Source organism: Coenobita brevimanus, chromosome 43 (assembly GCF_032717465.1).
Source record: "Coenobita brevimanus isolate Jiangsu-jjx chromosome 43, ASM3271746v2, whole genome shotgun sequence".
NCBI classification, from domain to species: domain Eukaryota; kingdom Metazoa; phylum Arthropoda; class Malacostraca; order Decapoda; family Coenobitidae; genus Coenobita; species Coenobita brevimanus.
In genome coordinates, this window is record NC_136996.1 from 24,224,664 (window position 1) to 24,244,543 (window position 19,880).

The 19,880-nt window shown below is 42.2% G+C and overlaps 1 pseudogene; it reads left to right on the top strand.

Moving 5' to 3' along the window:
• The first annotated feature begins 18,501 nt into the window (after positions 1-18,501).
• On the top strand, positions 18,502-19,446 carry LOC145397858 (uncharacterized; annotated as a pseudogene).
• The last annotated feature ends 434 nt before the right edge of the window (positions 19,447-19,880 follow it).

Genomic DNA, 19,880 nt, shown 5'->3' on the forward strand with positions numbered 1-19,880 from the left:
TTAACGTAATTTAAATAATTTAAACTGCTCCCTGCCCCAGCCGGCATTCGAACACGCTTCCACGGAGAATACTGTAGACCATCTGTCTACCGACTCGGGACAATTCAATATTGTTTTAACAGCTTAGGCAGAAGGACATTATTCAATTAATAGTGAGCCATAGGAGTTTCGGCGTGTTATCCCTTTTTAACCGCAGATGTATTTTGTTTCCTTTTGCTACCAGAGAATGGTATTCAGTTTAGGGAGCATAGTAGTAGTGAAGAAGTTATAGCAGAATTTATGTAGGCCTTCTTGCTCAAAGTCTCTTTCTAGCTGAATAGGATAGTCTATAATTAGGACGAATATAAAAAGTCACTGGTTTGGAGGGACAAATGCCGAGAATTACTGGCATGGTCTCGTGTTATTTTTATTTAGGAAATGAAATGAAATGAACAAACTCTTGGACAGCCAGAAATCGAGAGAAGCATATACTGAGAAATTCAAGACATCTTTAACATTGCAGTGGTATACCGTCGCAGGAAACTAAAAATAAATAAATGAATATATAAATAATAGATATGAAGTTATGATTTTCTGGAGCGAATATAAAACTTATTGCAATTGGAATTGGGTCGCTATATAAAATGCAAGAAGTATGAATTCTCTCAGGTTCTTATGATTCAATGGTAGCTAAGTAAAATCGTCTGGCGCTAGCTGGAATACTGTACTAGGGTTGTCCTGATCGTTAGATGGTTGATAAGAAGATGAAAGCATGTGAATTGTGAAAAAAGTAATGATGATACCAGTCCGCATCTGTGGAACCCGAGTGAGACAACTATTGATGGGATGTTGTTTGTGGGAGTAAAAAATACGATCAGAGTGAGGAGATGAATGAAAGAGAACTGATTAGCCAGCGTCACCGACAGGACGTGGTAAGGATGAATATGGAATGAATGTTGGAGATCTGGGTAGTGAATCTGGAAATGTGTGTGTGTGTGTGTGTGTGTGTGTGTGTGTGTGTTCAACGAGATTTGAGACCGAATGCGGAGAAACTGTATACCACGTTGAGATATACTGTACAGCAGTGCTAAGTATACAGGAAAGTTGATTCATTTGGCGAAAGAGTGTGTGAGGACGTTCTGGTATATAAGTGTATTTATCAGAGACACAAAGGTTGATAGCTTTGGGGAAGAGGGTGAAAAGCTACATGTATATGAACGTTAAAATGATATTGTAAGCAAAGGATCTGCACACAAAGAAAAGTTTGCCTGTACAAGAAAAAAGTTGTTATAAGCTATAGTGTTTAGGTTTGGTAGAAGATTCAAGATCATTTTGACAAATGAATTCAAGAATTTAGTTACAAAATTCGTAAGCACATGGAATATATAAGTTTCAGAGAAGAATCCTTCGAATATTTCACAATTGGATGTTGATGGAAGAGAAAGGTGACTGTACAGTATGTTAACCTAAATTATGGCATATCAAATTTTAAAACTTCAAAAACATAAGGAACATAACGATGACAAGGAAGTACTTGGTATAAGCATGGTTTGCTGTACATTTGGAATACGAGCAGAGTTAAAGAAGTTGTGTATATATAATAACGAGCCTTGAAACTGAAACTGAATTTTGAGCCAATGCCAGCAGACAGAGACAGAGGAATGAAAGTTAATCTAAAGACCGGTTTTATGGTAAACTCCTTCAATACGATGACATCTTTTAATATGGTTCATTTGTTTTAACTGGGGGGAGACTTTCGTTTCTTTGCAGCCTATAACCAGGAGCTCAATGTCAGGTTAAGACCATATCAAGGCTCCACATCCTTCAGTGATTAGCATCAAGATCTAGCCTTAATCTGTTGTTAAAGTTCAACACTCACGATGGAGAGAGGGCAATTAGAGGCCTATTTAAAGTGTACAGAATATAGTTTGTTCCTGCTGTCTTCAGACGATTTTTCATATCTATATCTATCTATATACCTAGGCTCCTTCCCCCAAGGAAAGGGAGGTAGCCGAGACAGGACGACACACTCCCAATTTACTCATCCACTCAAAACACATTCATTCGCATCTTAGCCCCAAAGGGGAGAAGGGACAGATCCTCACCGCACCACACCACACGAGGGTGAACTGCGCAGTGCAATCAGTGACATCCGCAGCAGGGCCCGACAGCAGAGCTGGTTTACCCTGCCACATCATAATAGGCCCATCCCCTTACCCGCACCTGACCTGATCAGCTGATCAGACTGATTTTTCATATAGTTTAGAAAATGGATCTCGTTGTGGACGGTAATCCTTCATCCTTTGCCTCCGGTGTTTCTTTGGGCAAATAAAACCACCTATCGTAAGCTGGAATATAATACGGAAGTCATTATTCTAGAGCCAAGCGGATCGTTAATCGTGATTATCCTCAAAATTTTTGGTACTCTAGAGATCTCTCAGAGTCGGTGAAACCATATAACTGATAGAAGTAAAAGCCAAGCCCAGTAATAAAAAGGGATAAGATTAATTCAGAATGAAAGAAGAAGTCTTCATTGTACTGACATGTAAAATAAAAGTACAGTATAACGGTCAGTAGAAAAAAGGAGCAAGAAATTATACTGATCACCGATGTCTTAGGAGAACAGTGTTAAAAAAAAAAAAATACCTTGAGATGGTATGGCTATGTGGAGAGAATGTAAAATATGAATGGGAGAGTGTATGTGATTGAGACGATGGGGGAGAAATGCAAAGGGAGACCGATGGTGAGGTGGAGGGGCGAGGTGGAATAGTATATGAATAAGTGTGATGTGAGTTGGCAGGAAAGCAGCCAATTGACGGAGGACAGGGCGACATGGAGGTTATTATTATTATTATTTTTTTTTTCGTGGTTACTACCTCCAGAAATAAGGCGTGTGGCTTTAGATAGCCAGGTATCAGTTTAATCAAACAGTCGTCAAAGAATGTCGCACAGGATTTTGTCTCTGAAGGAGACTTTTTCCCAACTTAGATTTCCCAGTAGGCAAAGGTGTCTCGTGTAGCCCTTTCTGTCTTACTGGCACACAGGAAATTTATTTAGGTTAACACCAAACGGTACTGTTTGTTCAACTGAGAGAAATTATAACTAGGAAGTAAGTGTTATGCTTTGACTGAGGTAAAAAGGGAAAAAAGTATGCTCGGCTCGAGGGAAAAAAAAAACAAAAACAAAAAACAATCATTGTAATGAATGAGTTAATGGATATTGTTTTGTATTCATTCACTGTAAGAGGTGTTCTGTAAACTAAATTATTTAACTGGAGGTAACAAAAAGGGAATAATTTATCTCTGTCTCGTCTTGAAAAGGTTAAAGATTCCAAGAACTTGACAGAAAAGCTTCACAAGAGATTTGTATCCTCCTTGTTGTTGCACACATTTTTGCCACACACACACACACACACACACACACACACACACACACACACACACACACACACACACACACTCAGCAGAGCAACAAGGGTATTCTATACCACCTGGTGTGGAAGTTGTGCAGGATTTTTCCAATCTCTTACCTTTCTTACGAAAGTCCTCTTCCATTTTTATCCACACAAACGCTGATGACTCCATTCTACACTTATAAACTAGCTTCTTAAAACATCGAAGGAGCTCCCATAAACCTCCCACATCTCTGTAATCTCAAACGTTAATGACTACACCATCCACTGTTACACCCGCTTCTTACGACATCCATCACTGCATTATCTTAGGCACACCTGACCTGATTTTTTTTACAGGGGTGGCTGGGTGGGGGGAGTGGACAAAAGAAGAATTGTTGATTTCAGTTCTTCAAATATTCAGTTCCTACATCTCTCAACTCTGTAGTTTTCAACATGATATTCACTTATCTTCACCAGTACACAACTCTGTCCTTCACTGTAGTATGAAAGCAAGTGTGTCTTCCTATATAAGAATTCTGTACAGATTGTGATGCAAAAATAGTAAGGGATACTAGGGAACTCTAAATGCAATAGATTTGTATGTCTCTTTGGAGAGTACTTTAAATCAAATAAATGTCCTGATACCACTTTAGTTTGCCCTCTAGCTGTGATAACAAAGTGGTAGTACCTTTCTGACGGATGGAAATTATGAAATTTTAACCATCCTGACAGTAATGATTCATGGAGATAGAAACTGTGGAAACTGTCACGGCAAAGCTTGGCATAAGTTACTTTTTTTTCTTCTATTTTTGTTATTTAGAGAGCCTTGGTATAACCCAAATTGGGCCAAAGACCTGTCACACACACACACACACACACACACACACACACACACACACACACACACACACACACACACGTGTATATATATATATATATATATATATATATATATATATATATATATATATATATATATATATATATATATATATATATATATATATATATGGAGCCTCTGTTGTACAATGGTAGAGAGTGCATTTCGTACACAGGTGCAGCAGGGTTCAAGCCCTGCCAGGGTAATAAACTTTGGGAGTGTTCACCCGGCAACGTAATCTGCATAATGATAAGATATGGAAAGTGATTGGTGAGGAAGTAAACAAACCAGGCGAGTGTGTCATTAGTTTATTATACACGAAATTGTAACTCATAATCTTTGCAGGAAAAATTCACTGTTTTTTTTTCTAGCTTTAATACAGGATATGCTGTATCACTCCCAAGGTGGTGCTTCAGCAAGACTACTGAAAAATTTTACCTCATCATCTGCCGGTTCTTTATACAGGGTCCAAAATTCTCCCTCGAACTTCCTCTTTTTCAGTGACTGGTGTACCCACAACCTTTTCCTCCTTCCACAAACTTCTTCTTCCTCCTCTTCTTCTAACAGTAGAGAAATTGCCGCCAAATTCCTTAGAGACTGACCGGCCATGATCCTCACACAACTATGAGCACACACTGAATGACAATGCTGGACGGACCGGGAATGCATTCATGTGAATACATAACATTATGACGGCGTCAAGCCGGCGGACTGCCTGTCGAAACCAAAACGGTTCTTGTGAATTGGGCCTAACTCGCCATAGACTCAAAAGGTCTATGCTACGGGGACGAGCGAAGCCGATACGCGCCTAGAGGCGTCTGCCCCCACCTTTACCCTTACCTTTATTTATGTAACTTTCCATCAATATGTCTGTCTATGTATACATCTATCTTTTTTTATCTGGCTATCTATCTATGTCCATCTGTGTCTGTCTGTCTAAATATCTATATGTGTATTGATGATGCAACCGTGAATCTAACTTAACATTTATCTAAATGTTTACATACACACACACACACACACACACACACACACACACACACACACGTATATATATATATATATATATATATATATATATATATATATATATATATACAGTATATATTGTGCACATACGTACCTAATTCTGCTGATCGAGGTAAGTCCTATACTCGATTTTTTTTTTTTTTTTCAGCTGATGATCTACTTTCGTGAATGTGGCACCTGCGCACTCTTCCCGCGCGATTGGTTGGTTTGAATTTCACACCTGAAGTATCATATTTACAAAAAACAATTGTACCTTTATTCCAATTCTCATAAATGCTGTTTTGCATTGTCATTGTACAAACAGACATTAAATGAGTATGTATCTGTCCTTCACCCAAACAGACAATGAAGAACTGAAATATTTATTGTTGTAAAAGGTACAGAGTTGTTGCATCTCCCTACATCTTTGAAAAAATAAATGCATTTGGCTGGGTAAGTGCAAATAAAAGGTCTCTTAATACTTAGGCACTTGTTACGTTAGATAATAGTACCATTAAATTAGCGGTTTTGTCAGTGGTAAAGTGGTGGGAGTAGGAAGGCGAATGGAACAGTCGCTACAGAGGAGGGGGAGGACATGAGAGACGGCCAGGCGGGAAAAGCAAGTTGTCTCGTCTCGCAAGATGTCAGATGTTATTGTGGATCACACCTACTCCATTGCTTCGACACCTTCGCCCATATTATCTGTCAGTATATATATCCGTGGGTATATATACATATTTATTTATTAGAGGTGCAACACTCTGTACTTTTATTTCAATTCAAATTCAACTTCCTCAAATTCGTTGTCCGTTTGGGTGAAGCACAGATACATACTCGTTTCATGTCTGTTTGTATGGTACAATGACAATGCAAAACAACATTTATGAGAATTAGAATGTAAGGTACAATTTTTTTTTTGTAAAAATGGTACTTCAGGTACGAAATTCAAACCAACCAATCACGCGGCAGGAGTGCGCAGGTGCCACATTCATGAAAGTGGATCATGAGGTGGAAAAAAAATCGAGTAGGCCTATAGTATAGGATTGTCTTGAGTAGGCTGTATCGGTCCCCTTGATCCTTATGGACATTTGTGTGAACAGTAGACAAGTGCCAGTGCCAAGGCACAGCAAACCAGTCCCCGACAGTCGTTTTAATGCTGATGTATAAACACAACAGGATATATAGTCAAAGATGTCACTTATCAAATTTGGAGTAAATCGGGTGAAAATTGACGATTTTATGCCCATTTGAAATTTGAGGCCCGACCCACCTGACGTTGACCCCCCTACCGCTAACTGGGGGGTGACCCCCCCTGATGTAATGAGGCATCTTATAGGGTGCAGATTTGAACGATGCACCTTTAGGTTTTGGTTTCATGTCGATATGACGAATTTGAAAGGAGCTGTGGCAAAAAAAAAAAAATACAGTATTTTTCCTTGTGTTTTACATTTTAGGGGGGGCCTACAGCCTGGGCCTTGGCGCAATTTGGCCCAAAATTTAATCTGGTGATCAAAACTTCATAGCCCATCATCCTTGTAACTCTAGTAAAAATTGTACCAGTGGTTTTCCCATAAAGCTGTTAACAGACAGACAGACTGATAGACAAACATACAGACAAACCGAGCGAAAATCATACCCGACCCCGAGCCCCTCTGGGGGAGGGGGACAGGTAACAGAAGTATTGTCGCCTTTCCTGTTTCTTTCTCCTTGGACTTTGGTAATCAGCTTTATGAATTTGCAGCAGAATCGGTAGAGAGGTGGCCTGCAGTCCTACCGGACCCAGGTTCAAATCCCCGCTGGAGCAGGGAACAGTTTAAGGATCTGAATTTCTCCAAATAACACTTTACTGATCTACCAGAAGACCCACCGAAAAGTCGTAAAAATACCCCCGCTAATACCACTACACCACTCCTGTATGAGACAGCCCTAGCATGTATTCAATATGGATGGTGGGTGTTAGCGCCGAAGTGGTGACATGAAGAGGTGAATGGCATGTAGGAGGACTACTGGGCCTTGATAGCAGGCTGTGAAGCCTATGCCCAGAGCCGGAAACATAAAAAAATAAATAAAAATTTTATGACCCTAGACCAGTGCCATTAGCGTCGTTGGCTTTGCATGACTAAATTATTTTTTAAACCAGTTGAGGAAAAAAAAAAAGATAGACGACAAGGTTTTTGTTCCTGATTGTACATCGATATACGAGTGTTGGCTGCTGCCATGAAGTATATTCTTAGGGGACAAATATCACAGAAGAGTACTGGTATACCACTCCATGTGCTGTACAAGTGACCTGACAAGCTGGTAACGTCAGATTGGAATGATTTCATCCCATGTGTTTTTATTTTTATTTCCTTTAGGTTTGACTTCGCAGAACAGAAACACAAAGTGAAACTTGATATACGGTAGGAACTTACATATTGAAGTTTAAATTACACACTAGTATATTGCTCACATGCTACGCTGATTTGTTCAGTATATTCACACCTTTTGTACATAAGTACAATCTGGACTCCTCAAGTAAAAACAAAATGAGATGTAACCAGATACTAGTTGCGTGTTGACACGCCAAGATTCTTGAGACGAAGTCTCGTATAATCCTTGCTAAGCATAGCTGGTTCATTGTTTTGCGATGGTCTCAGGTTTTGCAGCCACTTCCGTAATGTATAGGATTAACTTATTCTTCATGTCACTTGTCGATGCTTACTTACCTTCCAACCTACTTAATATACATCCCTCCCTGCCTAGATGCCATCCGACTCCTTATCTGCCTTCTTACATCTCTACCTACTTCCCCACCGACCTCCCTACCTATCTCCCAGCCTTTCTTCCTACATACCTCCCTGTCTACATACCTCTCTACCCACCTCTCTGTCTACCTACCTGCCTACCTACCTTCATTTGCTTACGTACTTCCCTGTCTTCCTAACTCCTTACCTACCTCCCTGTCTACTTACCTCCTTGTCAACCTACCTGCCTACCTACATTCATATGCTTACTTACTTCAGTACTTACTTCCCTGTCTTCCAAACTCCTTACCCTCCTCCACCCACCTCTCGATCTACCTACCTGCCAACCCACCTTCATCCCTACGCACCTACTTACCATCCTACTTACTTACCTTCCTGCTTACTTCCCTGTCTTAATACCTCCTTACCTACCTCCCTGCATACCCACCTCCCTGCCTACCGTACTTTCTTACGTAACTCTGTTTCTCTCCCTATCTGCCATCCTTCCTGCCTAGCTGGCTATATACGTACCTTCTTACCTACCTACTTACCTACCTACCTACCTCCTACATCTCTATTCTTTCCTGCCAGCTTCCCTACCTACCACCCTTCTCTGCCTACCAAACTACTTTCCCACCAACCTTCTTACTCACTTACCGGCCTACCTATCTACAAATCTACCCACCCACCTACCTAACTAACTACCTGTTACCTACATCACTGCCAGTCTTCATCACCTGATGAGTTTGCGGCATAGGCGCTTGTTATTTCAGTGTGCCAGTTTTTAGTTGGTTGTATCAGAACTGTAATGAAGGCATAAATTACTGCATTTTGAATACCCTTTCATATCAGCTTTTGATCATTGTGACCTTGGGGTTGATCTGAGTTTCTTGACCAGTGCAGTGAGGGCAATCAGTCAGGTGGACATGATTCATTTTGGCACCTCGATCATCAAGAACAATCAATAATTAAGGTCGCTAAAGGGAGTGCAAATGAATGCATGAACGGACGATTGGAAAACTGTCAGCCCAGATCAAGCACACTAAGGCCCTCGTCATAGTTTTGAGGAATTAAAGAAAGAAATGTCCCAGTGCAATGAAGGTTCTTTTAAATCCCCTCACTACAACAGGCCTACTCAAAGCTGAGTAAAACAGGATGATGGAAGCAAAATTAGATAGTAAAGGAAATGTAATGAAAAGGAAAGTTTTATGCTTATATCTGCTACCGTCCGACCATTTTATTCAGCGTCAGAGTGACGTGTCGTAGTGATAGTGGTTACAGCCCATCTTCGGAGACTTGTAAAGTGACTTAATTTATATAATCAGCACCATGACGCCTATCTTACGGTAATTACCTTCGGTCTCATGACTTATTCGTGTTATTTTTAATAATGTTAGATTATTTTGTTTATCTTAAGGACGGCTTTTCTATCTGTAGGTGGTAGATACAAACTTCACTGGCCACATCAAAACGAAATGTCTTCTCTTGACTAAATAAGAACGGTTAGGCAGTTGCAGGAATAAAATATTTGTTCATAGGATTAAGGCATTTAGGAGACATTGCCAGTAGTGAAGGGTTATATACTCGTAAATCAGTGGTTTCTTAAGTTGTATTAATCAGGACTGAGTTACTGACAGAATTTAGGTTATCAGAGAAAACAATTCTGGTTAAGTGGGAGTTAGGGTGAAAAGGTTACTCTCCTAAACCGAATACAAGCACTTAAAGGCATCAAAATAAATGCCATTGTACCGAAAGTGATAACCACCTTAGTACCACTGTACTGTCGTACTCTTATCTCCAGGCCGTTTTATTTATTTATTTATTTATCTTTGCTTATCAACCACTGGGGAGGAAGCCCCTAGTCAATATATATATATATATATATATATATATATATATATAATGCGAGGAAGAAGGAACCAAGGGCGTTGAGCCCGCAATAACAGTTCCCCCCAAGAGAAAAAACAAAATACAATAGAGAGCCAAATTCAAGATCCGATCATTTCGAGATGCCTGGACACACTGCGTTTGAAAGACTGGAGATCATAGGCAGCAGGAAATACAGACAGTGGGAGACAGTTCCAGAGTTGACATGTTGCATAAATGAAGGACTGGGAGTAACGGTTAACTCTTGCATTAGAGAGTTGGACAGAAAAGGGATGAGAGTTTGCTGCTAGACGGATGCTACGCGCCCGTCGTAGAGGTGGAGGAATGCATGCAGACAGTTCAGAGGAGCAGTGGCCATTAAAGTAGCGATAGAAAAGAGATAAAGATGCAACAGTGCGGCGAAGAGACAAAGGTTGAAGGGAGTCAGTAAGAGGAGGAGAGTTAATGAGACGAAAAGCCTTTGACTCCACCCTATTGAGAACAGCTGTATGTGGGGAGCCTCCCCACATATGAAAGTTGTACTCCACACAGGGAAGGATAAATCCCCTGTATAGAGTCAACAATTTAGCACGGGTAAAGAAAGAACGGAGTTGGCTTAGCACGCCCAATCTCCTGGAAGCAGATTTTACAAGAGATGTAATATGATCTTTCCAAGATGAGTCCCGAGTAAATGAAACCCCAAGCATGTTCAAGGATGATGCAGGATTAAGCTGAATATTATTAAACATTAGTGGGTATACCTGTGGAAGATTTTGTCGGGTTGATAGTGTAAGAACTGAGTCTTAGATGCATTAAAAACAACCAGATTATTTTTATCCCAGTCGGAGATACGAGCCAAGTCAGACATTAGGTGTGCCATAGCCTCATCCCTTGTTTGTTGAAGTAACTGCTGAGATGGGTGTTGCGGGAACCGAATGGAAAGGTAAAGCGTGGAGTCATCAGCGTATGAGTGGATAGGGTTAGATGTACACCCGAAAGCACTAATTTCTCCCCCCTGGTAGGCGGAGCCGCGGCCAGTGAGCGACCAGGCGATCGATCACCCCACATTCACAGCCCCTCCCCAACCCAGTGAAAGCTTTGGTGGATAGATGTGGAACGGCTAAAGCTTTGATGTTATAGTGTGTCATGATCGTTTATATAGACAATCAGAACCAGTAGGGGTAAGTGTAAAAAGGCATTTAATGTGTAATACTGTGCTGTTATCCACAATATATGAGAAAGGCACGAAAATGAAAGAAGATTTACGATGTATTATATTATTGTCTATATACCTGCATACTATATTATAATATTACAAATAAGTCTAGGAGAGTGAACAGCCTCTGATGAAGGATATGATGTCGTTTCTCATACATTCTCGCTCCCACCCCCTCCACTCTTCTCTCAGGGTTGCTGTCTCCACCAAACGACTCTCGTACCCTCTCGTAGCCCACTCCCACCCATTGTTAACCAACATAAACAATGATAATGATAAAATGATCAGTCAGTTATTGGTCATATTGATATTATCATACAGCTTTGTACTAGGCACCAATAAATCAAAAACATACAATACTCCGGTATACCTGCCAGCTATTTCATCCTGTTGAAAGCTGTCGCATGACAAACGCACTGCAAATTGGACCTTGTGTTGCAAGGACATACGTTTGTTTATTGTTAATACAGGTTGTGTGGTTTTGAACGTCCATTAACTCATATGAACGTAGCAGTTTAGCCTTACAGTATAATCACATAAAGTTTATGTTCCTCTCATTACTGGCTGAAGAAAACGAATCAGAGATCGGCTCCGACGAATCACAAGTTCTCTGCTTTAACGAAAATGTATGGACCTTTTGGCACAACAGTGATACAGTGTCATTATATATACGATTGACCCACATTCAGTCATATACATAGTGATATTGTGTCACTGTTGTGACAAGAGGTCGGTATACTTTCGTTAAAACAGAGAGTTTGTGGTTCGTCAGAGTCGATCCCAGAGTCGTTTCGTTCATCTAATAATGACAGGAACATAACCTTACGTGTTGATAACGTAAGGCTTAAATTGCCACGCTCATAATTATGAATTAATGGACGTCCAAAACCACACAACCTGTATTAACGATAAACAAACTTATGTCCTTGTTACACAAGATCGAACTTGCAGTGTGTATGTCACGTAACAGCTTACAACATAAAGAAATGGTTGGCAGGTATACCGGAGAATTGTATGTTATTTATTTGCTCCTGCTTCATACAGAGGTGTATGATAATATATGATCAATACCTGACGGATCATTTCATCATTATCTCTATGCTGGTTAACAATGGGTGGGGGTGGGGGATAATAGGGTATGACAGGCATTTGGTGGAGACAGCAACCCAGAAAAAAGGATGGTGGAGGTGGGAATGAGAATGTATGGTGGAGGTTGGAGCGAGAATGCATGACAAAAGACATCATATCTTTCAACAGATGCTGTTCACTATTCTATACTCATTTGTATACTTATAAGTATATAGACTAACACATACTACATTTTCGTGCCGTTCTCATATGCTGTGGATAATAGCACAGTATTACACATTAAATGCCCTTATATACTTACCCCGACTGGTTCTGATTGTCAGTAAAAACGATCATGACACACTGTAACATCACCAGCTTTAGCCGTTCCACATCTTTCCAACAAAGCTTTCACTGAGTTGAAGAGGGGCTGTGGATGTGGGGTGTTTGATCGCCTGGTAGCTCATTGGCCGCGGCTCCGGCTACCAGGGGGGGAGAGATTAGTGCTTTCGGGTGTACAGCTTAGAAGGTCATTGATGAATAAAAGGAAGAGAGTTGGTGATAGGACAGAGCCCTGAGGAACACCGCTGTTGATAGATCTAGGAGAAGAACGATGGCCGTCTACAACAGAGGCTATAGAACGACCAGAAAGGAAGCTAGTGATGAAGGCACAGATAGAAGGATAGAAACCGAAAGAGGGCAGTTTGGAAATTAAAGATTTATGCCAGACTCGATCAAAAGCCTTAGAGATATCAAGTGCAATGGCAAAGTGTTCGCCAAAGTCCCAAAAGGAGGATGACCAGGAGTCTGAAAGGTAGGTGAGAAGATCGCCAGTGGAGCGTTCCTGACGGAACCCGTACTGACGATCAGAAAGAAGGTTGTGATAGGAAAGATCCCTTAAAATTTTTCTATTGAGAATTGACTCGAAAACTTTTGAAATACAGGACGTTAAAGCAATTGGACGATAGTTGGAGGGTTGGGAGTGGTCATCCTTCTTTGGGACTGGCTGAATGAGAGCAAACTTCCAGCAAGGAGGAAAGGTACAAGTTGACAGACAAAGGCGAAAGAGTTTGCCTAGGCAGGGTGTAAGCACAGAAGCACAGTTCTTGAGAACAACAGGAGGGACTCCATCAGGCCCATATGCCTTGTTAGTATTGAGGCAAGTGATGGCAGAAAACACATCAGCTAAAGAAATTTTAATGTCAGCCATGAAGATGTCAGAGGGGGGAAGTGATGGAGGAACAGCACCGGAATCATCTAAGGTAGAATTGGAGGAGAAAGTCTGTGTGAAGAGATCTGCTTTATCAGTAGAAGAAATAGCTACAGAACCATCAGAGTAGAAAAGAGGAGGGAAGGATGATGAGATAAAGTTGTTAGAAAGGCTTTTGGCAAGGTGCCAGAAGGAGCGGGAAGAATTCGAGTTGGAGAGTTGAGAGCATTTAGTACGGATGAAATTATTTTTAGCAGAGCGAAGAACAGACTTAGCACAATTCCGGGTTGAAATGTAAAGATGTGATTCAGGGGTGGGTTGGCTCCGGTACCTTATGTAGGCCTTCTCCTTGTTGTGGACAACATTAGAACAAGCGTGATTAAACCAAGGCTTTCTTACGTTAGACAAAGGATACGAGAAAGGAATGTATGCTTCCATGCCCGAGAGAATAACATCAGTAATGTGTAAGGCACACTCAGATGGCTCCCGGCCATAGATGCAATAATCATTCCAGGGAAAATCAAAGAAGTACTGCCTGAGGGCCTCCCAATCCGTGGCTCCAAAATGCCACAGACGACGTTTCCCTGGAGGGTCCACAGGCCGTACTGGAGTGAAAGGACAGGTTAAGATGATAAGGTTGTGATCGGAGGAGTCCAACGGAGAGAAAAGATTAACAGTGTAAGCAGAAGGATTAGTTGTAAGGAAGAGGTCAAGTATGTTGGAGCTCTCTCCAAGGTGGTCTGGGATACAGGTAGGGTGCTGTACAATCTGCTCTAGGTCATTAACCCGCGCTGTCCCGAGGACGTACTTCCACGTCCTCACGTTTTGTCACAGCCAGTCCCGAGGACGTACTTCAACGTCCTGCAATTGCAAGGTTCATAATTTCCACAAATTTCAAAATTCGCGGGAGATTTTCGTTTCGCCCGGGTACCCAAGCCTCCCCTACCTGCCGCCAGGCGGGCAGCGTCCTAGACCCCGCGTGACCCGCGCTCTCCCTTGTCTCGGTCACTCACCTGCCAGCAGTGACCCAGGTCAGACATGGCGCGGAAAGGTCTCTCAGATGAGCAAATTGCATCCGTCCTGGAAGCCTTCACTGGAGACAGTGATTCTCCACTCGATGATGATGTGGTGGATCGCGATTACGTCCAGCCAGAGGAAGAAATAAGTAGCAGTGATGAGGAGGTCCCTTCGCCCCGAAAAACGCGGTATGTGACATACCGTAAGGCAAGGGAAGGCCAGGCTGCTCCCCAACCACGTGCACAGCTATCTCTCCATCACGATTCTGATCAGGATGAGGATGAGGACGATGAGGATGATGGAGGCTAGGACGTGATATCGCCGAGTGGTTGGGAAAGGAAAAAATATCACCACGTGGATCAGAAGGTGGGGCGAGACGACACCTGAGGTATGGTTCAAGTACTTTGTCTGGGGAAGTAGCAAGTGGTGTGGTGGGATTGCTGGGAGAAAGGGAAAGTGTTGTGGCGGCAGCGCGGGGTGAAAGTGAGAGTGGTGTGGGGGTAGTGCGGGGTGAAGGGGCCATTGGTGGGAGGGAGGCAGCACGAGCACGTGGTGCTCGTAGGCCTAGGGGAGAGGAGGTTGAGTCACTCCCCAGCACTTCTTTCGCCCCTGAATATGCCCAAACTTCCTCCCCACAGCCCCAGGATGTGGGGAAAGGAAAGAAAGGGAAGGGAAAGGGTAAAGGAAAAGGGAGAGGGAAGAGAAGTGCGAGTGATGAGAGGCGCCGCTCTCCACCTCCCCAACCTCCCCACCACCCTCACCTCCCCACCCTGACGAAGGGGACGATGGTGACGTGGCTGGAGACGGTGGTGTCACGTGGAACTGGGAGGATGGGAGTAATTTTACTCCCATCATTCACCAGTTCACTGAGGAGTGGCGGTCAGGTTGCACGGCTCCAGGTGTAAATGCTGGGTCGTCACGTTTAGATTTTTTCAATTTGTTTTTTGATGAGGCGTTTGTTGGGCGCATAGTAGAACAGACGAATATATTTTCACAATCCCAGCGCCTTGAAAGTGAACGCCTAGGAACCACAAGCAAGCATGCATGCAGAACAGTATGACTTTCCCGTGACTATATCAGAGATGTTCCTATTTTTGGCCCTGGTAATCTTGATGGGTGTGGTGAAGAAAAATCAAATTCCTGCCTATTGGACAACGGACCCAATCATCCTAACACCTTTCTTTGGAAAGGTGATGGGTCGTAATAGATTTCAGTTTATTCTCGGCCGCCTCCACTTTTTTGATGCAGATGATCCAGCCAATGCAAATAACACCGATAAAATGAGGAGAATTAGGCTGGTATTTGATCATTTACGGGAAATGTCCCGCTCCTCATTTTATCCCTACAGAGACCTCGTCATAGACGAGAGTCTTGTGTTGTGGAGAGGCAATATTTCCTTTAGGCAGTATATACCCAGCAAGAGACACCGTTTCGGGTTCAAGATCTTTGTTATGTGTGACTGTAAGACTGGTTATGTGCAAGACATAGTCTTGTACACGGGCGCACAGACAGATATAATAGAAGATCGGAGTATAGGACTCTCTGGGGCCGTGGTGAAGACAATGATAGAAGAGTACCTTCATCGTGGTCATGTTTTGTACCTGGACAACTGGTACTCTAGCCCTCTTCTCGCTAGGTTCCTCCACCAACACGACACCGGAGTCTGTGGTACAGTCAAGAGAAACCGTCGCCATATGGTCAAGATAGGGAGGAAACTTGACAAGAATGAGGTGGTTTTCTTCCAGGCCAATAACATCCTTGCAACCCTGTGGAACCACAACAGGGAAGTTTGCCTCCTATCAACTGTTCACAGCCCCCTGATGCACCGCACAGACTCCGTGGATCACCGTAGCGAGAGGAGGCGCAACGTATGGAAACCAGAGTCTGTACTTGCCTATAATCTGAACATGAGGCAAGTTGATCAGTCAGACTCGATGATTTCAAGTGTTGACTGTGCCAGGACAACGATGAAGTGGTACAAGAAACTCTTTTTCCACTTGCTCGACATCACGGTCCTGAACGCCCACTACCTGCACGCAATGACCACCGGAGTATCCGAGACCTTTGAGGGGTTTGTGAGGGAGCTGGCACGTGAAATAATCGCCAAGCATGCCCAGGAAAGACCCCCACACCGCCCCCGCGCCCCCCGTGCTGCTCAGACTCCCCTACGTCTTGCAGCCCGCCACTACCCCAGCGCAATCCCTTCCGAACCAAACCGTCGTAAACCCCAGCGTCACTGCCATGTATGTAAGCACTCGACAGTCAGACCATCAACGCAGAGAAAAGACACAAGATACGAGTGTGTCGAGTGCAATGTTGCGTTGTGCCTTCAGCCTTGTTTCAAGGAATACCATAATCTCGTACACTTCTGAAACTGTGGGAAGGCGAAATGACGCTCATGATAATGGTAAGGCCAGTCAGTAGGTGCTAAGTCAAATATAAAGTTGAAACGGGTGTTATTTTTTCAGAAAAGTAATGTATAAGATGAGAATTAGTGTAAGTGGAAAGAATTGTTATCAAAACTACACCCACTGTGTAAATCTGGTCAGTAAATATGTGATAGCAAGGAAATAAAGTGGAAACGGGTGTAATGTTAGCATGAATAAAACGTATAAGTTGAACAATAGTGTAAGTTGTCATAATTGATGTCACGATTACACCCACATTCTGGTCAGTAAGTATGTGATAGGAATTATATACAGTGGATGATGTTGTAATGTTAGTAGTAAGGTATTTTATAAGTTGATTACTTGTGTAAGATGAAACAAATGATATCGCGATAACACTCCCTGTGTAAGTACGCGCAAATATGACGCTAAGTTCCATCTTACGTTCAGAAATGATGTAATATCAATTATATCAAGTGTTTACATGTGCAATGTTAGTGTAGAATAATTATATAAGTAAAAAAATAGGTTGTAAGTTGAATTAGTTGTCATAGCGACTTCACCGTGTGTGTTACTATGCGCTATTATTACGCTATATATTTACGTAAGGCCTGAAATAATCTCAAAACAGTTCTATAAAGTTGAAAAGTGTATAATAATATTAGAAAGGTATTATGTTAGTAGAAAAAGCACAATACGAGTTGAAACATCAGTCACAGCGAGTTCACTCACTACGTAAATTAGCGCTAGCATTACGCTAAATGTTATCAAAAGGCCTGTGAATACGTAAAAACAGTTCAATATAATGTAAAATGGTATAATGTTATTGTAGAAGTATTATGTAAGTAAAAAAAAATTATATGTATCATGATTTTAGAATGTTAGCGATTCATCGGAACCAAGTTGGCCGATTTTGCTCGTTTCTCACGATGGTACAATGGTTATTTCTGCTCTATTTTTGTATAAAATCCAATATACTCTTTTATCACATGTTTTTATGTTTGTAATAAATTCATTTCTACTTACTTTCATTGGTTTCCCAAACTTATAATACCATAGAAAACGTTTGATGCTCACACCGCATAGGGAGAACACGGGGCCAGGTGGGACCATCGCATACCTGGTTAAGCTAATTAGGGACCCCAGGGACCACTTTCTTTGCCACCGGCCATTGTTTCTGACCAAAAGCGAAAGTTTAAGCCAAAAAAAAAAAAGGTCGAAAATTGCCCGGGATTGGGGGGTACCAGTGGTCGAAAAGTGGCCGGGACGGGGCGGGTTAAGGATAGAAAAGATGGGGAAGGTGGGGTAAGACGGACCCATGGGGTGAGATGGAACCCCCCCTCTAAAATCAAGCAGAAAGGGCGAGGTACAGTTATTAGTAGCTAGATGTCATCCCAGTCACCAAACAGATGCGCCGTTGTTGGCGGCATCCATGCCCAGTTGGCTCTGTGTGTTCAAGAGAGTATGTTGTCTTTTTTTGTGGTGCTGATATTATTTGCACAAGGTAAGAAATTGGATTTTTCTTATTGAAATATTTGTTGTAATGACTTACTGTTTACGCTGGATATGCCCATGTGTGTGTACGTGATAAATATGTGCCATAAATTGCTATACAGAATTTGGATGTTTGGGAAATTTTTTAGGAAATGAATTTTAGTTTTTGGGGTAAGGTGGAACCCGTGGGGTTCCATCTTACCCCTCACACTAAATATTTCACAAACACTTAGCATTTTCTTCTCTTTCTCTATGGATGCCCCAGAAATGTGTGATAAATCTTGTGAGGGACAATCATGTCACGATTGTCATTTTGCCACCATATTATGGTCACCGAATGCAGCCACTGGATGTTTCCTTCATGAACCCACTGAATGCCTACTATGTGAAGGTTGTTGAAACATTCCTCAGAAACAATCCTGCCAGACAGGTGACCATCTATAAACTAAGTGCATTGTTCGGAAAGGCCTACCTGCAGGCTGCTGTTCCAAACACAACCATCAATGGCTTTAGAAAAACTGGAATTTGTCCACTGAGTAGCCAGGTTTTTGGTGAAGCCGATTTTTTACTTGCCCACCCTATGGATATTCCATTGAATGGTGAAGAGGAATAGGAAGATCCAGATGACCCAGTTGCCCCACCAATCATGACCATGGTTGATGAGCCTGACCTGCAAGGAGCTACCGAGCTGGAAAATCCAACTGTGATGCCTGGGTCTGTAACAATGAAAGTGGCTCAGAGCCTTTTCAAGCCAAGTAGGTCACCTCAGGACATAATTCACCTGCCAAAGGTGTCCAACATTGTACGGAATAAGGCAGTCAGGCCCCAGGGGTGAGCTCTTGTTTTGAAAGGATCCCCATGCAAGACAGTCAGAGTCAGAAATTCACAAGAAAAAAAAAAGAACTGGCTCTTGCACAGAAGCGCCAAGAGAGAGAATGTTACAAGAAAGACAAACTAGCAACTACGTCAGCAAGAAAAAGACCTAACAAAAAAAAAAAAAAAAGACACAAAAGAAAAAAGCAAAGCAAGCAAAAGCTGGGCCATCCCGGACTCATGACAGCAACAGTGAGGATGGAGATTCAATCATGTGCTTGTATTGCAATGGCACGTTTGGTAATTCAGTGCAAGTGGAAGGTTGGGTTTGTTGCGCCATATGCAAGGGATGGGCACATTAGGAATGTGCAGGAATAGAGGACGATGAGGAAGAGGTTTTTGTGTGCGAGTTGTGTCAGTAACGATGTGTTTCTTCATGATGAGGTTAAGGGGTAAGATGGACCCCAGGGTCCATCTTACCCCGTGATTTTGTTTTTGGTACAATAAAAACATTGATTTTGTAAAATCTCGTGTTTCAGTCATTATCTTTAAGAACTGTTACCAGGGTGCTGACTTTCCATATAACACCCCAAAGCATCACTACAACCCTTGGACACCCTCGAAATTTAATAAATGTGGTTTCCAGACTCTCTTTTGTGTTAAGTGGTCCGTCTTACCCCACCTTCCTCTAGGCTTATTCACCAGGTGGATCAGTGAATGGAGAGGAGAGCCCAAAGGTGGTGGTGAACATTGAAATCTCCTAAAATGGAGATTTCAGAGAAAGGAGAAATGGATAGAATGTGTTCCATCGTAGAAGTAAGT